Source organism: Ranitomeya imitator, chromosome 4, assembly GCF_032444005.1.
Source record: "Ranitomeya imitator isolate aRanImi1 chromosome 4, aRanImi1.pri, whole genome shotgun sequence".
In the NCBI taxonomy this organism is placed as follows: Eukaryota; Metazoa; Chordata; class Amphibia; order Anura; family Dendrobatidae; genus Ranitomeya; species Ranitomeya imitator.
Genome location: NC_091285.1, coordinates 44620490 through 44640806, shown reverse-complemented (window position 1 = coordinate 44640806; position 20317 = coordinate 44620490).

Below are 20317 nucleotides of genomic sequence, written 5' to 3'. Positions count from 1 at the left end.
TTTCAGTTCATGTGCCTGCGTGGCGTTTGCAGGTCACGTTGCAAGCTACACAGCAGGGGAACAGCTGGCGTTGCTGAACCCCACTGACACATTGACTGGTGTTTTTCTCTGTGCAGATTGCATGTCCGGGCAAAAACTAGCGGTGTTAGAGCCCAGGGTCAGCAGGAGGAGGAGGAGAGGAGCAAAGTGTAGGCCGAAGCCTGCACTGGTGGCAGCTTTTGGTCGTTTGTGCCAGCGTGGCTTGTGCTGGACACGATGCCGGCTACACAGCGGGGGAACAGCTGGCGGTGCTGAACCCCACTAACATATTGGCTGGTGTTTTTCTCTGTGCAGGTAGCATGTCCGGGCAGAAACTGGCGTTGTTTGAGCCCAGGGTCAGCAGGAGGAGGAGAGGAGCAAAGTGTAGGCCGAAGCCTGCACTGGTGGCAGCTTTTGTTCTGTTGTGCCAGCGTGGCTTGTGCTGGACACGTTGCCGACTACACAGCAGGGGAACAGCTGGCGGTGCTGAACCCCACTAACACATTGGCTGGTGTTTTTCTCTGTGCAGCTAGCATTTCTGGGCAAAAACTAGCGGTGTTTGAGCCCAGGGTCAGCAGGAGGAGTAGAGGAGCAGAGTGTAGGCCGAAGCCTAGTTGAACCAATTTCAAAGGTTACCTTTAACCCCCCCCTCAGGTGTTGCAAGGTACAAGAGCCACACCTTGTGCAGCATTAATGCTGCACAAGTAAAAGGTTGCTCTATTTGTTTTGCTCCTTGCACACGCTGACTAAAACACGTACACTATTTAGCCCATTATACTGTCAAATAGTTGTGGAGGCGTGACTTGTCTTTTTAACGAGACGCAGCACAGGTGTCAAAATTTGCACCTAGGTACTGGGCGCAGATTCCTGAGCGTTGTTATTTGCTGTACAGGAGTCTGCGCTATTGTGATCCCTTGGCCATGCGCTGTGAGCGCTTCCTGTCTTCTGACCTCATTTCATGTCGGCCGTTGCGGTTAGCGATGGACATGAATCCCAGACCCACAGTGTGTTTTCAAAAAATCACACTGCGTGGCTGGGATTCGTGGCCTTGTGCAGTAAATAGGTTTGCCGCTTACACATGTCCTTACACCTGCTCCAGACTGGGCGGCCTCAGCTGATCCCTTATCGCTTACCACGGCCAGGAGGCCGCACAGTCTGAAGAAGGCGGAAGGAGATGAGTTAAGACAGGCGAACATATGCACTGCTCGTGCCCATAAACCACACCCTCGCTGACAAAATAAATATGACAACGAGGGGCGTTGTTTCTAGCAGGGCGGATGCACAGGCGCAGCCAGCTAACCATGATGACAAAAGACGGGAAACGCTACCAAGGGGGGTGCTGCGTATCATTACAAAGGAAAGTCACACCTCAGGGACAGTGGAATGGTCTCAATGAGACACATTTTGTACGTGTTGAGTTCCACGTGGGCAAGGAGAAAAAGTCAGCCACCTTGTACAAATGCAGCAGTACTGCTGTACTAGGTGGCTGTTATACATAGAAACACCTGGGGGGGTGGGGCCAGGTTCCCTTTTAATTTCAGTTCCTGTGCCTGCATGGCGTTTGCAGGTCACGTTGCCGGCTACACAGCAGGGGAACAGCTGGCGTTGCTGAACCCCACTAACACATTGGCTGGTGTTTTTCTCTGTGCAGCTAGCACTTCCGGGCAAAAACTAGCGGTGTTTGAGCCCAGGGTCAGCAGGAGGAGGAGAGGAGCAGAGTGTAGGCCGAAGCCTGCACTGGTGGCAGCTTTTGTTCTGTTGTGCCAGCGTGGCTTGTGCTGGACACGTTGCCGACTACACAGCAGGGGAACAGCTGGCGGTGCTGAACCCCACTGACACATCACCTAGTGTTTTTTCTGTGTAGACAACACTTCCAGGTGGCAACTGACAGTGTTGAAACCCAGGGAATCAAAGAGGAGCAGAGTGTAGGCCGAAGCCTGCAGTGGAGCAAGTTGAAAGGGAACCTTTAACCCCCCCCCCAGGCATTTGTTGCTGAAAGAGCCATCTTGTACAGCAGTAATACTGCACATGGAAAATGGTGGCTCCGAAAATTATGCTCCTTGCAAACGCTGAAGTACACACTCATATAATGTGTCCCCTCACACCGTCAAACCATCCCGGAAGTGGGACTTTCCTTTGTAATGTGACACAGCACAGCCGTCATTCCAACCCCCTTGGTGCCGGGCGCCACCTCCTCAACGTTGTTTGGTTCTGTCACAGAGCCCGCGCTGTAATGTTATCCCTTGGCCATGCACAGTTAGCGGTGCCCGTCTTCTGACATCATGTAGGTGTCAGGCTGGCAGTGCCTGTGCGTCCAAGCTGCCCGAGATCCAACCTTGCAGTGTCATCTAATGTAGTCCCACTGCGGGCCAGGGATCCATGGGCATGCGCAGTGCATATCATCGCCTCTCACTCACCTCCTTCCTGCTTCTTCAGACTGTGCGGCGTCACGGCCGTGGCATGCTATTAGGGATCAGCTGACGCCGCCTAGTCTGAAGAAGCGTGAAGAAGGGGAGTGAGAGGCTAGTATATGCACTGCGCATGGCCATGGATACCAGGCCCACTGTGGGATCACATTAGACGACACTGCGAGGTGTGATTTCGGGCAGCGTGGACGCACAGGCGCAGCCAGGACGACAACAAATGATGTCAGAGGACGGGCAGCGCAAACTGTGCATGGCCAAGGGATAACATAACAGCGCAGGGTCCATGACGGAATCAAACAACGCTAAGGAGGCAGCGCACGGTGCCAAGGGGGTAGCAATGACGGCTGTGCTGCGTCACATTACAAAGGAAAGTCCCACCTCCGGGACGGTTGGACGGTGTGAGGGGACACATTACATGAGTGTGTAGTTCAGCGTTTGCAAGGAGCATAATTTCAAGAGCGACCTTTCCCTTGTGCAGTATTAGTGCTGCACATGGTGGCTCTTTCAGTAACAAACGCCTAGGGGGGGGGGGGGGGGGACAGGTCCCCTTACATTTTAGTTGTGCCAGCGTGGCGGTCGCATGACACGTTGCCGGATACACAGCTGGGGATCAGCTGACGTTACTGAACCCCAATAACAGAGGAGCGACTGTTGACTGTGCACACAGCACTTCCAGACACCAACTGGCGGTGTTAGAGCCCAGGGACAGCAGGAGGAGCAGATTGGAGGTATTGCCGCACACACAGCTGGGGATCAGCTGACGTTACTGAACCCCAATAACAGAGGAGCGACTGTTGACTGTGCACACAGCACTTCCAGGCACCAACTGGCGGTGTTAGAGCCCAGGGACAGCAGGAGGAGCAGATTGGAGGTATTGCCGCACACACAGCTGGGGATCAGCTGACGTTACTGAACCCCAATAACAGAGGAGCGACTGTTGACTGTGCACACAGCACTTCCAGGCACCAACTGGCGGTGTTAGAGCCCAGGGACAGCAGGAGGAGCAGAGGAACAGAGTGTAGGCCGAAGCCTGATTGGAGCAAGTTGAAAGGAAACCTTTAACCCCCCCAAGACGTTTGTAGCTGAAAGAGCCATGTTGTGCAGCACTAAGGATGCAAAAGGAAAAGGTTGCTCTTTTAATTATGCTCCTTGCAAACACCGAAGTAAACACTAAAAATGTGTCCCTTTATACCGTTAAACCGTTCCGGAGGTGCGAATTTCCTTCGTAATGGGACACAGCACAGCTGTCATTCCTATCCCCTTGATGCCGTGCGCTGCCTCCTCAGCGTTGTTTTAAGCTGTCACGGAGCCTGCGCTGTTCTGTTAGCCCTTGGCCATGCCCAATTAGTGCTGCCTGTCTTCTGACATAATTTGGTGTCAGGCTGTCAGTGCCTGTGCGTCCACGCTGCTCCAGATCCCACCTCGCAGTCTCATCTAACGTAATCCCACTGCGGGCCTTGGAACCATGGGCATGCACAGTGCATAACCTCGACTCTCACTCCCCTCCTTCCCTCTTCTTCAGACTGTGCGGTGTCACGGCCGTGGCATGCTAGGGATCAGCTGACGGCGCACAGTCTAAAGAAGGCGGAGGGAAATGAGCGAGAGCCCGAGGGGAAGATATGCACTGCGCATGCCCATGGATCCCAGGCCCGCAGTGTGACTCAATCAGAAGACACTGCGAGGCGGGATCTCGGGCACCGCGGCCGCACAGGCGCAGCCAGCCTGACACCAAATTATGTCAGAAGACAGGCAGCGCAAATAGGGCATGCCCAAGGGATAACAGAACAGCGCAGGCTCCGTGACAGCTTAAAACAACGCTGAGGAGGCAGCGCATGGCACCAAGGGGGTAGGAATGACGGCTGTGCTGCGTCACATTACGAAGGAAAGTCCCAGCTCCGGGACGGTATAACGGTATCAGTGAACACATTTTATAAGTGTTAAGTTCTGCGTGTGCAAAGAGCTAAAAAAAAAGAGCTACCTTTTCCTTGTGCAGCATTACTGCTGCACAAGATGGCTCTTTCAGTAACAAACGACGGGGGGGGGGGGGGGACAGGTTCCCTTACATTTAGGTTGTTGTGCCAGCGTGGCGGTCGCAGGACACATTGCCGGCTACACAGCTGGGGATCAGCTGACGTTACTGAAACCCAATAACACTGGGTCGTATGTTTTTACTGTGCAGCCTGCACTTCTGAGCCGCAACTGGCGGTGTTGGAGCCCAGGAATAGCAGTTCAGGTGGTAGAAAGATGAACACAGCAGGAGACCTGGATGACACCCAATTACTTAATCAGGCAGAGGAGTGGCAAATTCCTGCGAGATCCAGGCCTGGTTCATTTTCAGGAAAGTAAGCCGGTCAACGTTATCGGAGGATAGTCGCATGCGACGGTCTGTTAGTACACCACCTACGGCACTAAAGACACGTTCCGATAAGACACTAGCCGCAGGGCAAGCCAGCACCTCCAATGCATACTGGCTTAGCTCTGGCCATGTATCCAGCTTAGAGACCCAAAACTTGAACGGGGAAGAGCCGTCTGGGAGTACAGTAAGAGGGCAAGCCATGTAGTCTGTCACCATCTGACGGAACCGTTGCCTCCTGCTGACTGGAGCCGCCGGTGATGGTGTAGACATTTGGGGCGGGCACACAAAAGTGTGCCAGAGTTGTGCCATACTGGGCTTGCCTTGGGCAGAGGCACTGCTTCTGCTCCCTCTTTGGGCAGAGCCTCCCCCACTGCCTCGACGCACTGAGCTGCTTTGTAAAGCACTAGCAGCACTCCTCTCAGTTGGACAGGAGAAGATGATGGAATTCACCAGTGTGTCGTGGTACTCCCGCAATTTACGCTCCCGGGTCAACGCAGGGATGAGGTTTTGGACGTTGTCCCGGTAGCGAGGATCGAGGAGGGTGAACACCCAATGATCAGGCATGTTGAGAATGTGGTCGATGCGGCGGTCGTTTCTCAGGCACTGCAGCATGAAATCCACCATGTGCTGCAGAGTGCCAACCGGCCCAGAAACGCTGTCCCCTGCTTGAGACATGATCTCTGCCCGCTCGTCATCACCCCACCCTCGCTGTACACACTGACCACTGGACAATTGTGTCGCTCCCTCCTCTGGACGGAGCTCTTCCTCCTCCATTGACTCCTCCTCATCCTCCTCACAAATTGGCCCCTGCGTACCCCTTTGTGAGGAACCACGTGGCGCTGACTCTCCAGAAGCTGATGGAAAAGGTGACTCCTCATCCTCCACCTCTTCCACCACATCATCCCTTAACCCTTGCAAAGTTTGCTGAAGCAGGCAGATAAGGGGGACAGTCATGCTGACTAGTGCATCATCTGCACTTGCCATCCGCGTGGAATAATCAAAAGGACGCAAAACCTGGCAGACGTCCTTCATAGTGGCCCACTCTGTGGTTGTGAAGTCTGATCGGCGCTGACTGCGACTTCTTTGCGCCTGATGCAGCTGGTACTCCATAACTGCTTGCTGCTGCTCACACAACCGCTCCAACATATGTAACGTGGAATTCCACCGGGTAGGTAGGTCACATATGATGCGGTGTTCCGGAAGGCGGAATCGGCGCTGCAGAGCAGCAATGCGGGATCTGGCCAAGCTGGAACGCCGCAAGTGAGCACACTCTAGGCGGACCTTGTGCAGCAGGGCATCAAGATCCGGATAGTCCCTCAGAAAACTCTGCACAACCAAATTGAGCACATGTGCCAGACATGGGATGTGAGTGAGGTTGCCAAGGGCCAAAGCTGCCACCAGATTTCGGCCATTGTCACACACTACCATGCCTGGCTGGAGATTCGCTGGCAGTAACCACACATCGCTCTCCTGCTTTATGGCATTCCAGAGCTCCTGCGCTGTGTGGCTTCGATGCCCCAATGAAACTAGTTTCAAGACGGCCTGCTGACGTTTGGCCACGGCTGTGCTCATGTCGGTCATAGGTAAACGTTCACGGGTCCATGTGGGGGTGGACTGTGACGGATCCTGCAGAGAGGAATCAGAGGAACTGGTGTAAGAGGAGGAGTCGATGCGTACAGACTGGATTCCTGCAATCCTTGGAGTGGGCAGGACACGTCCTGCGCCACTCGCACGATCTGTACCTGGCTCAACAACATTAACCCAATGGGCAGTGAGGGAAACATATCGCCCCTGTCCATGCTGACTGGTCCACGCATCGGTGGTGAGGTGGACCTTGCTACTGACGGCGTTCAGTAGCGCATGTTTTATGTTTGCCTCAACATGCCTGTGCAGGGCAGGGACAGCCTGCCTGCTGAAGTAAAAGCGGCTGGGCACCTTGTACTGTGGGACTGCCAATGCCATCAAGTCACGGAAGCTGTCAGTCTCCACCAGCCTGAACGAGAGCATTTCCAGGGACAACAGTTTGGCAATGCCTGCATTCAGAGCCTGTGCTCGGGGGTGGTTGGCCGAGAATGCCCGCCTTTTCTCCCATGCCTGTACTACCAATGGCTGTAGAGTAGACTGGGAGTGTGAGGATGACTGGGAAGGTGGTGCTGTGGGTGGAATTACACAAGGTCTCTGGGAGGAAGCCAAACCAGCTGTGCTTGAGCTGGAGGAAGAGGCAACACGAGCTGAAGAGGTGGTAGCTGCCACTGTTGGTTGGCCTACATCTTCAGTGTGTTTCTGTAACTCCACCGCGTGCCTGGTCCGCACATGTTTCCACATATTTGTGGTATTGAGGTTGCTGACATTTTTCCCTCTTTTTACTTTATGATGACACAGCTTGCATTTGACAAAACAAATGTCATCTGCAACTGTGTCAAAAAAGGACCAGGCACTGCAAGTCTTGGGAGCGCCCTTTTTGGCTTTGGAAAGAGACAGGCTCCTAACGGGTGCCAAAGTGGAGGCTACAGGCTCCGCAGTCTTCCCCCTCCCTCTCCCTCTTTGGCCCGTAAGAGGAAGCTCTTCCTCTGAGCTGCTCCCACCACCTTCCTGTTCCTCACGCCACGATGGGTCAAGGACCTCATCATCTCCACTACCCTCTGCCACCAACTGCTCCTTCTGGGTAGTCTCAGCAGCACAGTACGCACGAGAAAGCGGCACCTGAGTTTCATCATCAGATGCGTACTGCGCTGTGGTCACCGGAGGCACTGGCCCACCTGCCTCTTCAGAGTCAGAGAGAAAAAGGTGTTGGGCATCACTGCACACTGCCTCTTCTTCCATTTCTCCAATGCTGCTTGGCTGGCCCCCTGTTTCCAAGCCAAGAGATTCAGAGAACAGAAGTAGAGACGGCTCCTGTCCTGGGCTCTCTGACTGCCTGGCCAATTTGGCAGGTGGTGAAGAGACAGATGGCTGCTCTCCAGTGTTCTGTGCCTGAGAGGATGTGGCACTAACTGAAGTCGATGCCGAGGCGTTAGCTGCCATCCACCCGACAACGGCTTCAATTTGGTCTTCACGCAGCAGCGGTGCACGGCGCTCTCCGACAAAGCTGCGCATGAAGGACTGTTCCCTGCTGAAACTGAGTGATGACGAGTCACCGGCGCCCGCAGCAGGCACAGAATCACCACGTCCTCTCCCTGCTCCTCTCCCTGCTCCGCGCCCACGCCCACGTGCCTTACTCCCTGCCCTCTTCATCTTGGTTGACAGATAAAGATAAGCAGAAAAGTACTAAGGCCTTAGTGTGCTTATTCCTGTAATGCTCCTCCTAACAGGTGTAAGAAACACTAATGTTGTAAATTGTGGACTAAACTTTATTATTTTTCAAATGTGGCCTACACAAGTGTTAAGTTGTGTTTGGTGAACTTAACCTTTTTTTTGGTGCAGATCGGACTACAGAGCTAGTTTAAATCACACGGAGACCGTGCAGACAGCCGTAAACGGCGCTGCAAGGCCAAAAAACCCTCCTCTAGGTTATCCTATATAGTGTTTTTCCACTATTTAGCTGGATACAAGTGGAAAGACACTAATAGGAATTTTTTTTTTTCAAATTTTAAACTGGCTGCACTATTTGAAAAAAAGGAAATTGTTTTTCAAGGTATGAGGCAGTAACGCACCCTGAGCTGAATCCAACCGGCTATGGCTGCACACAGACTACAGGGCGAGCTGCGCTCACACAGAGACCGTGCAGACAGCCGTAAACGGCGCTGCAAGGCCCCAAAAAAACCCTCTAGGTTATCCTATGTAGTGTTTTTCCACAATTGAGCTGGAGACTGGTGGAAAGACACTAATAGGAATTTTTTTTTTTTCAAATTTTAAACAGGCTGCACTATTTGAAAAAAAGGAAAATTTTTCTCAAGGTATGAGCCAGTAACGAACCCTGAGCTGAATCCAACCGGCTATGGCTGCACACAGACTACAGGGCGAGCTGGGCTCACACGGAGACCGTGCAGACAGCCGTAAACGGCGCTGCAAGGCCAAAAAACCCTCCTCTAGGTTATCCTATATAGTGTTTTTCCACTATTTAGCTGGATACGAGTGGAAAGACACTAATAGGAATTTTTTTTTTCAAATTTTAAACAGGCTGCACTATTTGAAAAAAAGGAAAATTTTTCTCAAGGTATGAGCCAGTAACGAACCCTGAGCTGAATCCAACCGGCTATGGCTGCACACAGACTACAGGGCGAGCTGGGCTCACACGGAGACCGTGCAGACAGCCGTAAACGGCGCTGCAAGGCCCAAAAACCCCCCTCTAGGTTATCCTATGTAGTGTTTTTCCACAATAGAGCTGGAGACTGGTGGAAAAACACTAATAGGAAATTTGAGAAAAAATGTGCAGCAGGCTGCACTAAGAGCAAAAAAGAACAACTGTGTGAGGCAGTGTGAACCCCCCCTGAGCTGAATACAACCGGGTATATGGCTGCACACAGACTACAGAGTGAGCTGCACACACACACACACAGAGACCTTGCAGAACGCTGTTAAAACAGCGCTGCAAGGCAAGAGCAAGGTGAACAGTGAAGAACACACAGCGTTTTGCTAAATTAGCCTTTGGAAAGGAAAATAAAGCAATTAGCAAGCTCAACTGGCCCTCAGTTAGAACACAGCGTCCTGTCCCTAACTGAAATCACAGCAGAGTGAGCGCAAAATGGCGGCAGCGCTTTTTTATAGTGCAGAGTGACATCATTTCAGCAGCCAATCCAAGCCTTGCCAGTACTTACATGCCCACCATGCTAAACAGGATGTGCCCACACTTTCATTCATTCCTCATTGGCTGCTGCGTTCAATTTGAATTCTGGGAACTTCCGATTCCGGTATCCGATACGCGGGAAGTATCGGAATTCAGTATCGGAATTCCGATACCGCAAATATCGGCCGATACCCGATACTTGCGGTATCGGAATGCTCAACACTACCCATAACGCAACATTTCCCGTGCACGCTACACTGCAAGATTGTGACCCTGCTGAAAGTCAGGTCCCCCTTCCCGCATACCATACCACCTTACACGGGGACAAACAGGAAGGTGCAGATGAAAGTGCAGGTTCCTTCATCAGGTGAGGGGAGGAATACTAGTTGGCGACGTCACTGGCACAGGGCCTCTCATGGTACGCAAAAGTGTTGCTGCCGGTGGGAGGCGCCCCCGCCGTGCAAACACACCGCTGTACTTTGAGGGGCCCTGTGCCAGTGCCAATGCCAACGAGTGGGCCCCCCCTGCTTGCTCAGGTTCACAGCACTTGCAAAGTTGAAATACTTACCTCTCCCTGCTCCACTGCCGTGACGTGGTCCAGATTTCCTGGGCCCACTAATTACTTGAACCAGCCCTACTCACCACAACTTTAGCCAAATGAACCCCAATTTCAAATGCCTTCCAATTATTATAAGGTAAATTACGCTTGACAAGCTTCATTAAGAAGAATGGATGGTTTTGACATTAAAATGGGCACTCTAGGTGTTTTCCTGGCCCCCACTCACTGCCGACTATGCTGCCCCATTGACTTGCATTGGGTTTCGTGTTTCGGTCGATCCCGACTTTACGTCATAATCGGCCGATTTCACTCGACCCGACTTTTGAGATAGTCGGGTTTCGCGAAACCCGGCTCGACTCTAAAAAGGTCAAGGTCGCTCAACTCTAATGAAGAGCATGCATTATCCCTATCAAAAAGGAGGAATAAGGACTCGTTGAACTGTACCAATGTTTCCATTTATTTCTATGGAAAATGACAATTAAGGACAGTTCATGCTGTTCTCCACATGAGAACAGAACGATCAAGCCCTTTGGTAGCAATATATTTTAAAAAGTCATGTGGCAAGAAAAAAAAATTATGTATATTCAGTGAGTATGGAAAGTATTCGGACCCCTTTAAATTTTTCACTCTTTGTTTCATTGCAGCCATTTGGTAATTTCAAAAATTTTTATTTTTTTTCACATTAATGTACACTCTGCACCCCATCTGGACTGAAAAAAACAGAAATGTAGAAATGTTTGCATATTTATTAAAAAAGAAAAACTGAAATATCACATGGTCAAAAGCATTTAGCCCTTGGCTCAGACACTCATATTTAAGTCACATGTTGTCCATTTCCTTGTGATTATCCTTGAGATGGTTCTACTCCTCCATTGGAGTCCAATTGTATTTAATTAAACTGATAGGACTTAATTTGGAAAGGCGCACACCTGTCTATATAAGACCTCAAAGCTCTCAGTGCATGTCAGACCAAATGAGAATCATGAGGTGAAAAGGCCAAGGAGCTCAGAGACAGAATTGTGGCAAGGCACAGATCTGGCCAAGGTTACAAAAGAATTTCTGCAGTTCTCAAGGTTCCTAAGAGCACAGTGGCCTCTATAATCCCTAAATGGAAGAAGTTTGGGACAACCAGAAGTCTTCCTAGACCTGGCCGTCCAGCCAAATTGAGCAATCGTGGGAGAAGAGCCTTGGTGAGAGAGAGGTGAAGAAGAACCCCAAGATCACTGGCTGAGCTCCAGAGATACAGTAGGGAGATGGGAGAAAGTTCCACAAAATCAACTATCACTGCAGCCCTCCACCAGTCGGGCCTTTATAGCAGAGTGGCCAGACAGAAGCATCTCCTCAGTGAAAGCATTAAGAAAGCCCACATAGAGTTTGCTAAAAAAAAACACATGAAGGACTCCCAGACTATGAGAAATAGGATTCTCTGGTCTGATGAGACGAAGATAGACCTTAATGGTGATACTTCTAAGCGGTATGTGTGGTCAAAACCAGGCACTGCTCATCACCTGCCCAATACAATCCCAACAGTGAAACATGGTGGTGGCTATGGGGGTGTTTTTCAGCTTCAGGGACAGGACAACTGGTTGCCATTAAAGGAAACATGAATGCGGCCAAGTACAGAGATATCCTAGATGAAACCACTGCTAAGGACAGGCAACAAGCAGAAGAGACTTGTTTGGGCTAAAGAACACAAGGAATGGACATTAGACCAGTGGAAATCTGTGCCTTGGTCTAATGAGTCCAAATTTGAGATCTTTGGTTCCAAACACTGTGTCTTTGTGTGACGCAGAAAAGGTGAACAGATGGACTTTACATGCCTGGTTCCCACCGTGAAGCATGGAGGAGGAGGTGTGATGGTGTGGGGGTGCTTTGCTGGTGACACTGTTGGGGATTTATTCAAAATTGAAGGCATACTGAACCAGCATGGCTACCGCATCATCTTGCAGCGGCATGCTATTCCATCCGGTTTGCGTTTAGTTGGGCCATCATTTATTTTTCAACAGGACAATGACTCCAAACACCCCTCCAGGCTTTGTAAGGGCTATTTAACCAAGAAGGAGAGTGATGGGGTGCTACGCCAGACCTGAACTTAATCGAGATGGTTTGGGGTGAGCTGGGCCGCAGAGTGAAGGCAAAAGGGCCAACAAGTGCTAAGCATCTCTGGGAACTCCTTCAAGATTGTTGGAAGACCATTTCCGGTGACTACCTCTTGATGCTCATCAAGAGAATGCCAAGAGTGTGCAAAGCAGTCATCAAAGCAAAAGGTGGCTACTTTGAAAAACCTAGAATATAAGACATATTTTCAGTTGTTTCACACTTTTTTATTAAGCATATAATTCCACATGTGTTAATTCATAGTTTTGATGCCTTCAGTGTGAATGTACAATTTTCATAGTCATGAAAATACAGAAAAATCTTTAAATGAGAAGGTGTGTCCAAACTTTTGATCTGTACTGTATATACAGTTAGGGCCAGAAATATTTGGACAGTGACACAAGTTTTGTTATTTTAGCTGTTTACAAAAACATGTTCAGAAATACAATTATATATATAATATGGGCTGAAAGTGCACACTCCCAGCTGCAATATGATAGTTTCCACATCCAAATCGGAGAAAGGGTTTAGGAATCATAGCTCTGTAATGCATAGCGTCCTCTTTTTCAAGGGACCAAAAGTAATTGGACAATGGACTCTAAGGGCTGCAATTAACTCTGAAGGCGTCTCCCTCGTTAACCTGTAATCAATGAAGTAGTTAAAAGGTCAGGGGTGGATTCCAGGTGTGTGATTTTGCATTTGGAAGCTGTTGCTGTGAGCAGACAACATGCGGTCAAAGGAACTCTCAATTGAGGTGAAGCAGAACATCCTGAGGCTGAAAAAAAAGAAAAAATCCATCAGAGAGATAGCAGACATGCTTGGAGTAGCAAAATCAACAGTTGGGTACATTCTGAGAAAAAAGGAATTGACTGGTGAGCTTGGGAACTCAAAAAGGCCTGGGCGTCCACGGATGACAACAGTGGTGGATGATCGCCGCATACTTAATTTGGTGAAGAAGAACCCGTTCACAACATCAACTGAAGTCCAGAACACTCTCAGTGAAGTAGGTGTATCTGTCTCTAAGTCAACAGTAAAGAGAAGACTCCATGACAGTAAATACAAAGGGTTCACATCTAGATGCAAACCATTCATCAATACCAAAAATAGACAGGCCAGAGTTAAATTTGCAGAAAAACACCTCAAGAAGCCAGCTCAGTTCTGGAAAAGTATTCTATGGACAGATGAGACAAAGATCAACCTGTACCAGAATGATGGGAAGAAAAAAGTTTGGAGAAGAAAGGGAACGGCACATGATCCAAGGCACACCACATCCTCTGTAAAACATGGTGGAGGCAACGTGATGGCATGGGCATGCATGGCTTTCAATGGCACTGGGTCACTTGTGTTTATTGATGACATAAGAGCAGACAAGAGTAGCCGGATGAATTCTGAAGTGTACCGGGATATACTTTCAGCCCAGATTCAGCCAAATGCTGCAAAGTTGATTGGACGGCGCTTCATAGTACAGATGGACAATGACCCCAAGCATACAGCCAAAGCTACCCAGGAGTTCATGAGTGCCAAAAAGTGGAACATTCTGCAATGACCAAGTCAATCTCCAGATCTAAACCCAATTGAGCATGCATTTCACTTGCTCAAATCCAGACTTAAGACGGAAAGACCCACAAACAAGCAAGACCTGAAGGCTGCGGCTGTAAAGGCCTGGCAAAGCATTAAGAAGGAGGAAACCCAGCGTTTGGTGATGTCCATGGGTTCCAGACTTAAGGCAGTGATTGCCTCCAAAGGATTTGCAACAAAACATTGAAAATAAAAATATTTTGTTTGGGTTATGTTTATTTGTCCAATTACTTTTGACCTCCTAAAATGTGGAGTGTTTGTAAAGAAATGTGTACAATTCCTACATTTTCTATCAGATATTTTTGTTCAACCCTTCAAATTAAACGTTACAATCTGCACTTGAATTCTATTGTAGAGGTTTCATTTCAAATCCAATGTGGTGGCATGCAGAGCTCAACTCGCGAAAATTGTGTCACTGTCCAAATATTTCTGGCCCTAACTGTATATATAAGGAAGAAAATTAGAGCAGCACAAAGAAAGAATCCGGGTAATAAAAAGAGTCCTCAGTTATAAAAATCCAGAAAAATTGGAGGCAGCACACCGTTTGTAGTGAAAAGGAGCTACCGTATTTTTCGGACAATAAGACGCACCGGACCATAAGACGCACCCCAAATTTGGGGTGAAAATTGCAGAAAAAAAGATTTTTTATAACATGGGGGTCCGTCTTATTGTCCGAATTTACAGTATCTTATGGCGGTGGCAGAGCAGGGTCACAGGAGGCAAGGTGGGGTGATGCTGGGATGAGGAGGTGCTGGGATGAGAAGGTGCTGGGATGAGAAGGTGCTGGGATCAGGAGGTGCTGGGATCAGGAGGTGCTGGGATCAGGAGGTGCTGGGATCAGGAGGTGCTGGGATGAGGAGGTGCTGGGATCAGGAGGTGCTGGGATCAGGAGGTGCTGGGATGAGAAGGTGCTGGGATCAGGAGGTGCTGGGATCAGGAGGTGCTGGGATCAGGAGGTGCTGGGATGAGGAGGTGCTGGGATCAGGAGGTGCTGGGATCAGGAGGTGCAGTGAGAGGTATGGCGTGAGAGGGGTCCCTGGCGTACCATGCAGGCTTACCTAGGTGGCAGAGGTGCGGTGGCAGAGGTCCGGTGGCAGAGGTGCGGTGGCGGGGGTGTGGCAGCAGAGGAGGCGCAGGAAGCGGGGTCCCTTTCCCCGGTATGGTGATGCAGCAGGCCCGGTATGCAGCAGAGCCGGGTGAATCCTCTTGTTATCGGTGGGCGCGGCCATCTTCCTGAGGCCGCGCGTGTGCAGATGAAGCGCTCTGCTCCCGGGGCTTCAGGAAAATGGCCGCGGGAGGCCGCGCGTGCGCAGATGGAGATCGCGGCGGCCATTTTCCTGAAGCCCCGGGAAGCAGAGCGCTCCATCTGCGCACGCGCGGCCTCCGGAAAATGGCCGCCACCACCGATAACAAGAGGATTCACCCGGCTCTGCTGCATACCGGGCCTGCTGCATCACCATACCGGGGAAAGGGACCCCGCTTACTGCGCCTCCTCTGCCGCCACACCCCCGCAACCGCACCTCTGCCACCGGACCTCTGCCACCGCACCTCTGCCACCTAGGTAAGCCTGCATTGCGACTATTAGACGCACCCCGCATTTTCCCCCCTTTTTTGGGGGGGAAAAAGTGCGTCTTTTAGTCCGAAAAATACGGTATTTAATCAGCCCACAAGGCGAAGAATTGGTCCCAACTTGAGAAAGGTTCCTGTTGGGACCGAAACGTCACCTTCTGGGCTGATTAAATAGCTCCTTTTCACTACAAACGGTGTGTGTTATGCTGTGCTATCAGGCAACACAGTGTGCAGTAATCAGCGCACATACAGTGATATGGCAATAACCCAAAAACAATAGAACAAGCTCTGAGACGTGGAATCTCTGCAGACTGCAATACCTGAACCTATCCTCACACAACTAAAAGCAGCAGTGGATTGCGCCTAACACTACCTATGCAACTCGGCACTGCCTGAGGAGCTGACTAGCCTGAAGATAGAAATACAAGCCTGACTTGCCTCAGAGAAATACCCCAAAGGAATAGGCAGCCCCCCACATATAATGACTGTTAGTAAGATGAAAAGACAAAACGTAGGAATGAAATAGATTCAGCAAAGTGAGGCCCGATATTCTAGACAGAGCGAGGATAGCAAAGAGAACTATGCAGTCTACAAAAAACCCTAAAGCAGAACCACGCAAAGGGGGGCAAAAAGACCCACCGTGCCGAACTAACGGCACGGCGGTGCACCCTTTGCGTCTCAGAGCTTCCAGCAAAAGAGAATAGCACAGCTGGACAGAAAAAACGGAAACAAAAACAAAGTAACACTTATCTAGCAGAGCAGCAGGCCGCAGGAAAGATGCAGTAGCTCAGATCCAACACTGGAACATTGACAAGGAGCAAGGAAGACAGACTCAGGTGGAGTTAAATAGCAAGGCAGCCAACGAGCTCACCAAAACACCTGAGGGAGGAAGCCCAGAGGCTGCAATACCACTTGTGACCACAGGAGTGAATTCAGCCACAGAATTCACAACAGTACCCCCCCCTTGAGGAGGGGTCACTGAACCCTCACCAGAACCCCCAGGCCGACCAGAATGAGCCACATGAAAGGCACGAACAAGATCTGGGGCATGGACATCAGAGGCAAAAACCCAGGAATTATCCTCCTGAGCATAACCCTTCCATTTGACCAGATACTGGAGTTTCCGTCTAGAGACACGAGAATCCAAAATTTTCTCCACAATATACTCCAATTCCCCCTCCACCAAAACAGGGGCAGGAGGCTCCACAGATGGAACCATAGGTGCCACGTATCTTCTCAACAACGACCTATGGAATACATTATGTATGGAAAAGGAGTCTGGGAGGGTCAGACGAAAAGACACCGGATTGAGAATCTCAGAAATCCTATACGGACCAATAAAACGAGGTTTAAATTTAGGAGAGGAAACCTTCATAGGAATATGATGAGAAGATAACCAAACCAGATCCCCAACACGAAGTCGGGGACCCACACGGCGTCTACGATTAGCGAAAAGCTGAGCCTTCTCCTGGGACAAGGTCAAATTGTCCACTACCTGAGTCCAGATCTGCTGCAACCTGTCCACCACAGAATCCACACCAGGACAGTCCGAAGACTCAACCTGTCCTGAAGAGAAACGAGGATGGAACCCAGAATTGCAGAAAAATGGAGAGACCAAGGTAGCCGAGCTGGCCCGATTATTAAGGGCGAACTCAGCCAACGGCAAAAATGACACCCAATCATCCTGGTCAGCAGAAACAAAACATCTCAGATATGTTTCCAAGGTCTGATTGGTTCGTTCGGTCTGGCCATTAGTCTGAGGATGGAAGGCCGAGGAAAAAGATAGGTCAATGCCCATCCTACCACAAAAGGCTCGCCAGAACCTCGAGACAAACTGAGAACCTCTGTCAGAAACAATATTCTCAGGAATGCCATGCAAACGAACCACATGCTGGAAGAACAAAGGCACCAAATCAGAGGAGGAAGGCAATTTAACCAAGGGCACCAGATGGACCATTTTAGAAAAGCGATCACAGACCACCCAAATGACCGACATCTTTTGAGAAACGGGAAGGTCAGAAATGAAATCCATCGAAATATGTGTCCAAGGCCTCTTCGGGACCGGCAAGGGCAAAAGCAACCCACTGGCACGTGAACAGCAGGGCTTAGCCCTAGCACAAATCCCACAGGACTGCACAAAAGCACGCACATCCCGTGACAGAGATGGCCACCAGAAGGATCTAGCCACTAACTCTCTGGTACCAAAGATTCCTGGATGACCAGCCAGCACCGAACAATGAAGCTCAGAGATAACTTTACTAGTCCACCTATCAGGGACGAACAGTTTCTCGGCCGGACAACGATCAGGTTTATTAGCCTGAAATTTCTGCAACACTCTCCGCAAATCAGGAGAGATGGCAGACACAATGACTCCTTCCTTGAGGATACTCGCCGGCTCAGATAACCCCGGAGAGTCGGGCACAAAACTCCTAGACAGAGCATCCGCCTTCACATTTTTAGAGCCCGGAAGGTACGAAATCACAAAATCAAAACGAGCAAAAAATAACGACCAACGGGCCTGTCTAGGATTCAAGCGCTTGGCAGACTCGAGATAAGTAAGATTCTTATGATCAGTCAATACCACCACGCGATGCTTAGCTCCCTCAAGCCAATGACGCCACTCCTCGAATGCCCACTTCATGGCCAGCAACTCTCGGTTGCCCACATCATAATTACGCTCAGCAGCAGAAAATTTCCTGGAAAAGAAAGCACATGGTTTCAACACTGAGCAACCAGAACCTCTCTGTGACAAAACCGCCCCTGCTCCAATCTCAGAAGCATCAACCTCGACCTGGAACGGAAGAGAAACATCTGGTTGACACAACACAGGGGCACAGCAAAAACGACGCTTCAACTCCTGAAAAGCTTCCACGGCAGCAGAAGACCAATTAACCAAATCAGCACCCTTCTTGGTCAAATCGGTCAATGGTCTGGCAATGCTAGAAAAATTACAGATGAAGCGACGATAAAAATTAGCAAAGCCCAGGAATTTCTGCAGACTTTTCAGAGATGTCGGCTGAGTCCAATCCTGGATGGCCTGGACCTTAACCGGATCCATCTCGATAGTAGAAGGGGAAAAGATGAACCCCAAAAATGAAACTTTCTGCACACCAAAGAGACACTTTGATCCCTTCACGAACAAGGAATTAGCACGCAGTACCTGGAAAACCATTCTGACTTGCTTCACATGAGACTCCCAATCATCAGAGAAGATCAAAATGTCATCCAAGTAAACAATCAGGAATTTATCCAGATACTCACGGAAAATGTCATGCATAAAAGACTGAAAAACAGATGGAGCATTGGCAAGTCCGAACGGCATCACCAGATACTCAAAATGACCCTCGGGCGTATTAAATGCCGTTTTCCATTCATCTCCCTGCCTGATTCTCACCAGATTATACGCACCACGAAGATCAATCTTAGTAAACCAACTAGCCCCCTTAATCCGAGCAAACAAGTCAGATATCAATGGCAAGGGATACTGAAACTTAACAGTGATCTTATTAAGAAGGCGGTAATCAATACACGGTCTTAGCGAACCATCCTTTTTGGCTACAAAAAAGAACCCTTCTCCCAATGGTGATGATGATGGGCGAATATGTCCCTTCTCCAGGGATTCTTTCACATAACTGCGCATAGCGGTGTGTTCAGGCACGGACAAATTAAATAAACGACCCTTAGGGAATTTACTACCAGGAATCAAATTGATAGCACAATCACAATTCCTATGCGGAGGTAGGGCATCAGACTTGGGCTCTTCAAATACATCCTGAAAGTCAGACAAGAACTCTGGGATGTCAGAAGGAATGGATGACGAAATAGACAAAAATGGAACATCACCATGTACTCCCTGACAACCCCAGCTGGTTACCGACATAGAGTTCCAATGTAATACTGGATTATGGGTTTGTAGCCATGGCAACCCCAACACGACCACATCATGCAGATTATGCAGTACCAGAAAGCGAATAACTTCCTGATGTGCAGGAGCCATGCACATGGTCAGCTGGGCTCAGTACTGAGGTTTATTCTTGGCCAAAGGTGTAGCATCAATTCCTCTCAACGGAATAGGACACCGCAAAGGCTCCAAGAAAAATCCACAACGTTTAGCATAATCCAAATCCATCAGATTCAGGGCAGCGCCTGAATCCACAAACGCCATGACAGAATACGATGACAAAGAGCATATCAAGGTAATGGACAGAAGGAATTTGGACTGTACAGTACCAATGACGGCAGAGCTAACGAACCGCCTAGTGCGCTTAGGACAATTAGAAATAGCATGAGTGGAATCACCACAGTAGAAACACAGCCTGTTCAGACGTCTGTGTTCTTGCCGTTCAACTTTAGTCATAGTCCTGTCGCACTGCATAGGCTCAGGTTTACTCTCAGACAATACCGCCAGATGGTGCACAGATTTACGCTCGCGCAAGCGACGACCGATCTGAATGGCCAAGGACATAGACTCACTCAAACCAGCAGGCATAGGAAATCCCACCATGACATCCTTAAGAGCTTCAGAGAGACCCTTTCTGAACCAAGCCGCCAGTGCAGATTCATTCCACAGAGTGAGTACTGACCACTTCCTAAATTTCTGACAATATACTTCTACATCATCCTGACCCTGGCATAAAGCCAGCAAATTTTTCTCAGCCTGATCCACTGAATTAGGCTCATCGTAAAGCAATCCAAGCGCCTGGAAAAACGCATCAACATTACTCAATGCATGGTCTCCTGGCGCAAGAGAAAACGCCCAGTCCTGTGGGTCGCCGCGCAAAAAAGAAATAATAATCAAAACCTGTTGAATAGGATTACCAGAAGAATGAGGTTTCAAGGCCAGAAATAGCTTACAATTATTTTTGAAGCTCAGGAACTTAGTTCTGTCACCAAAAAACAAATCAGGAATAGGAATTCTTGGTTCTAGCATAGATTTCTGATCAATTGTATCTTGAATCTTTTGTACATTTATAACGAGATTATCCATT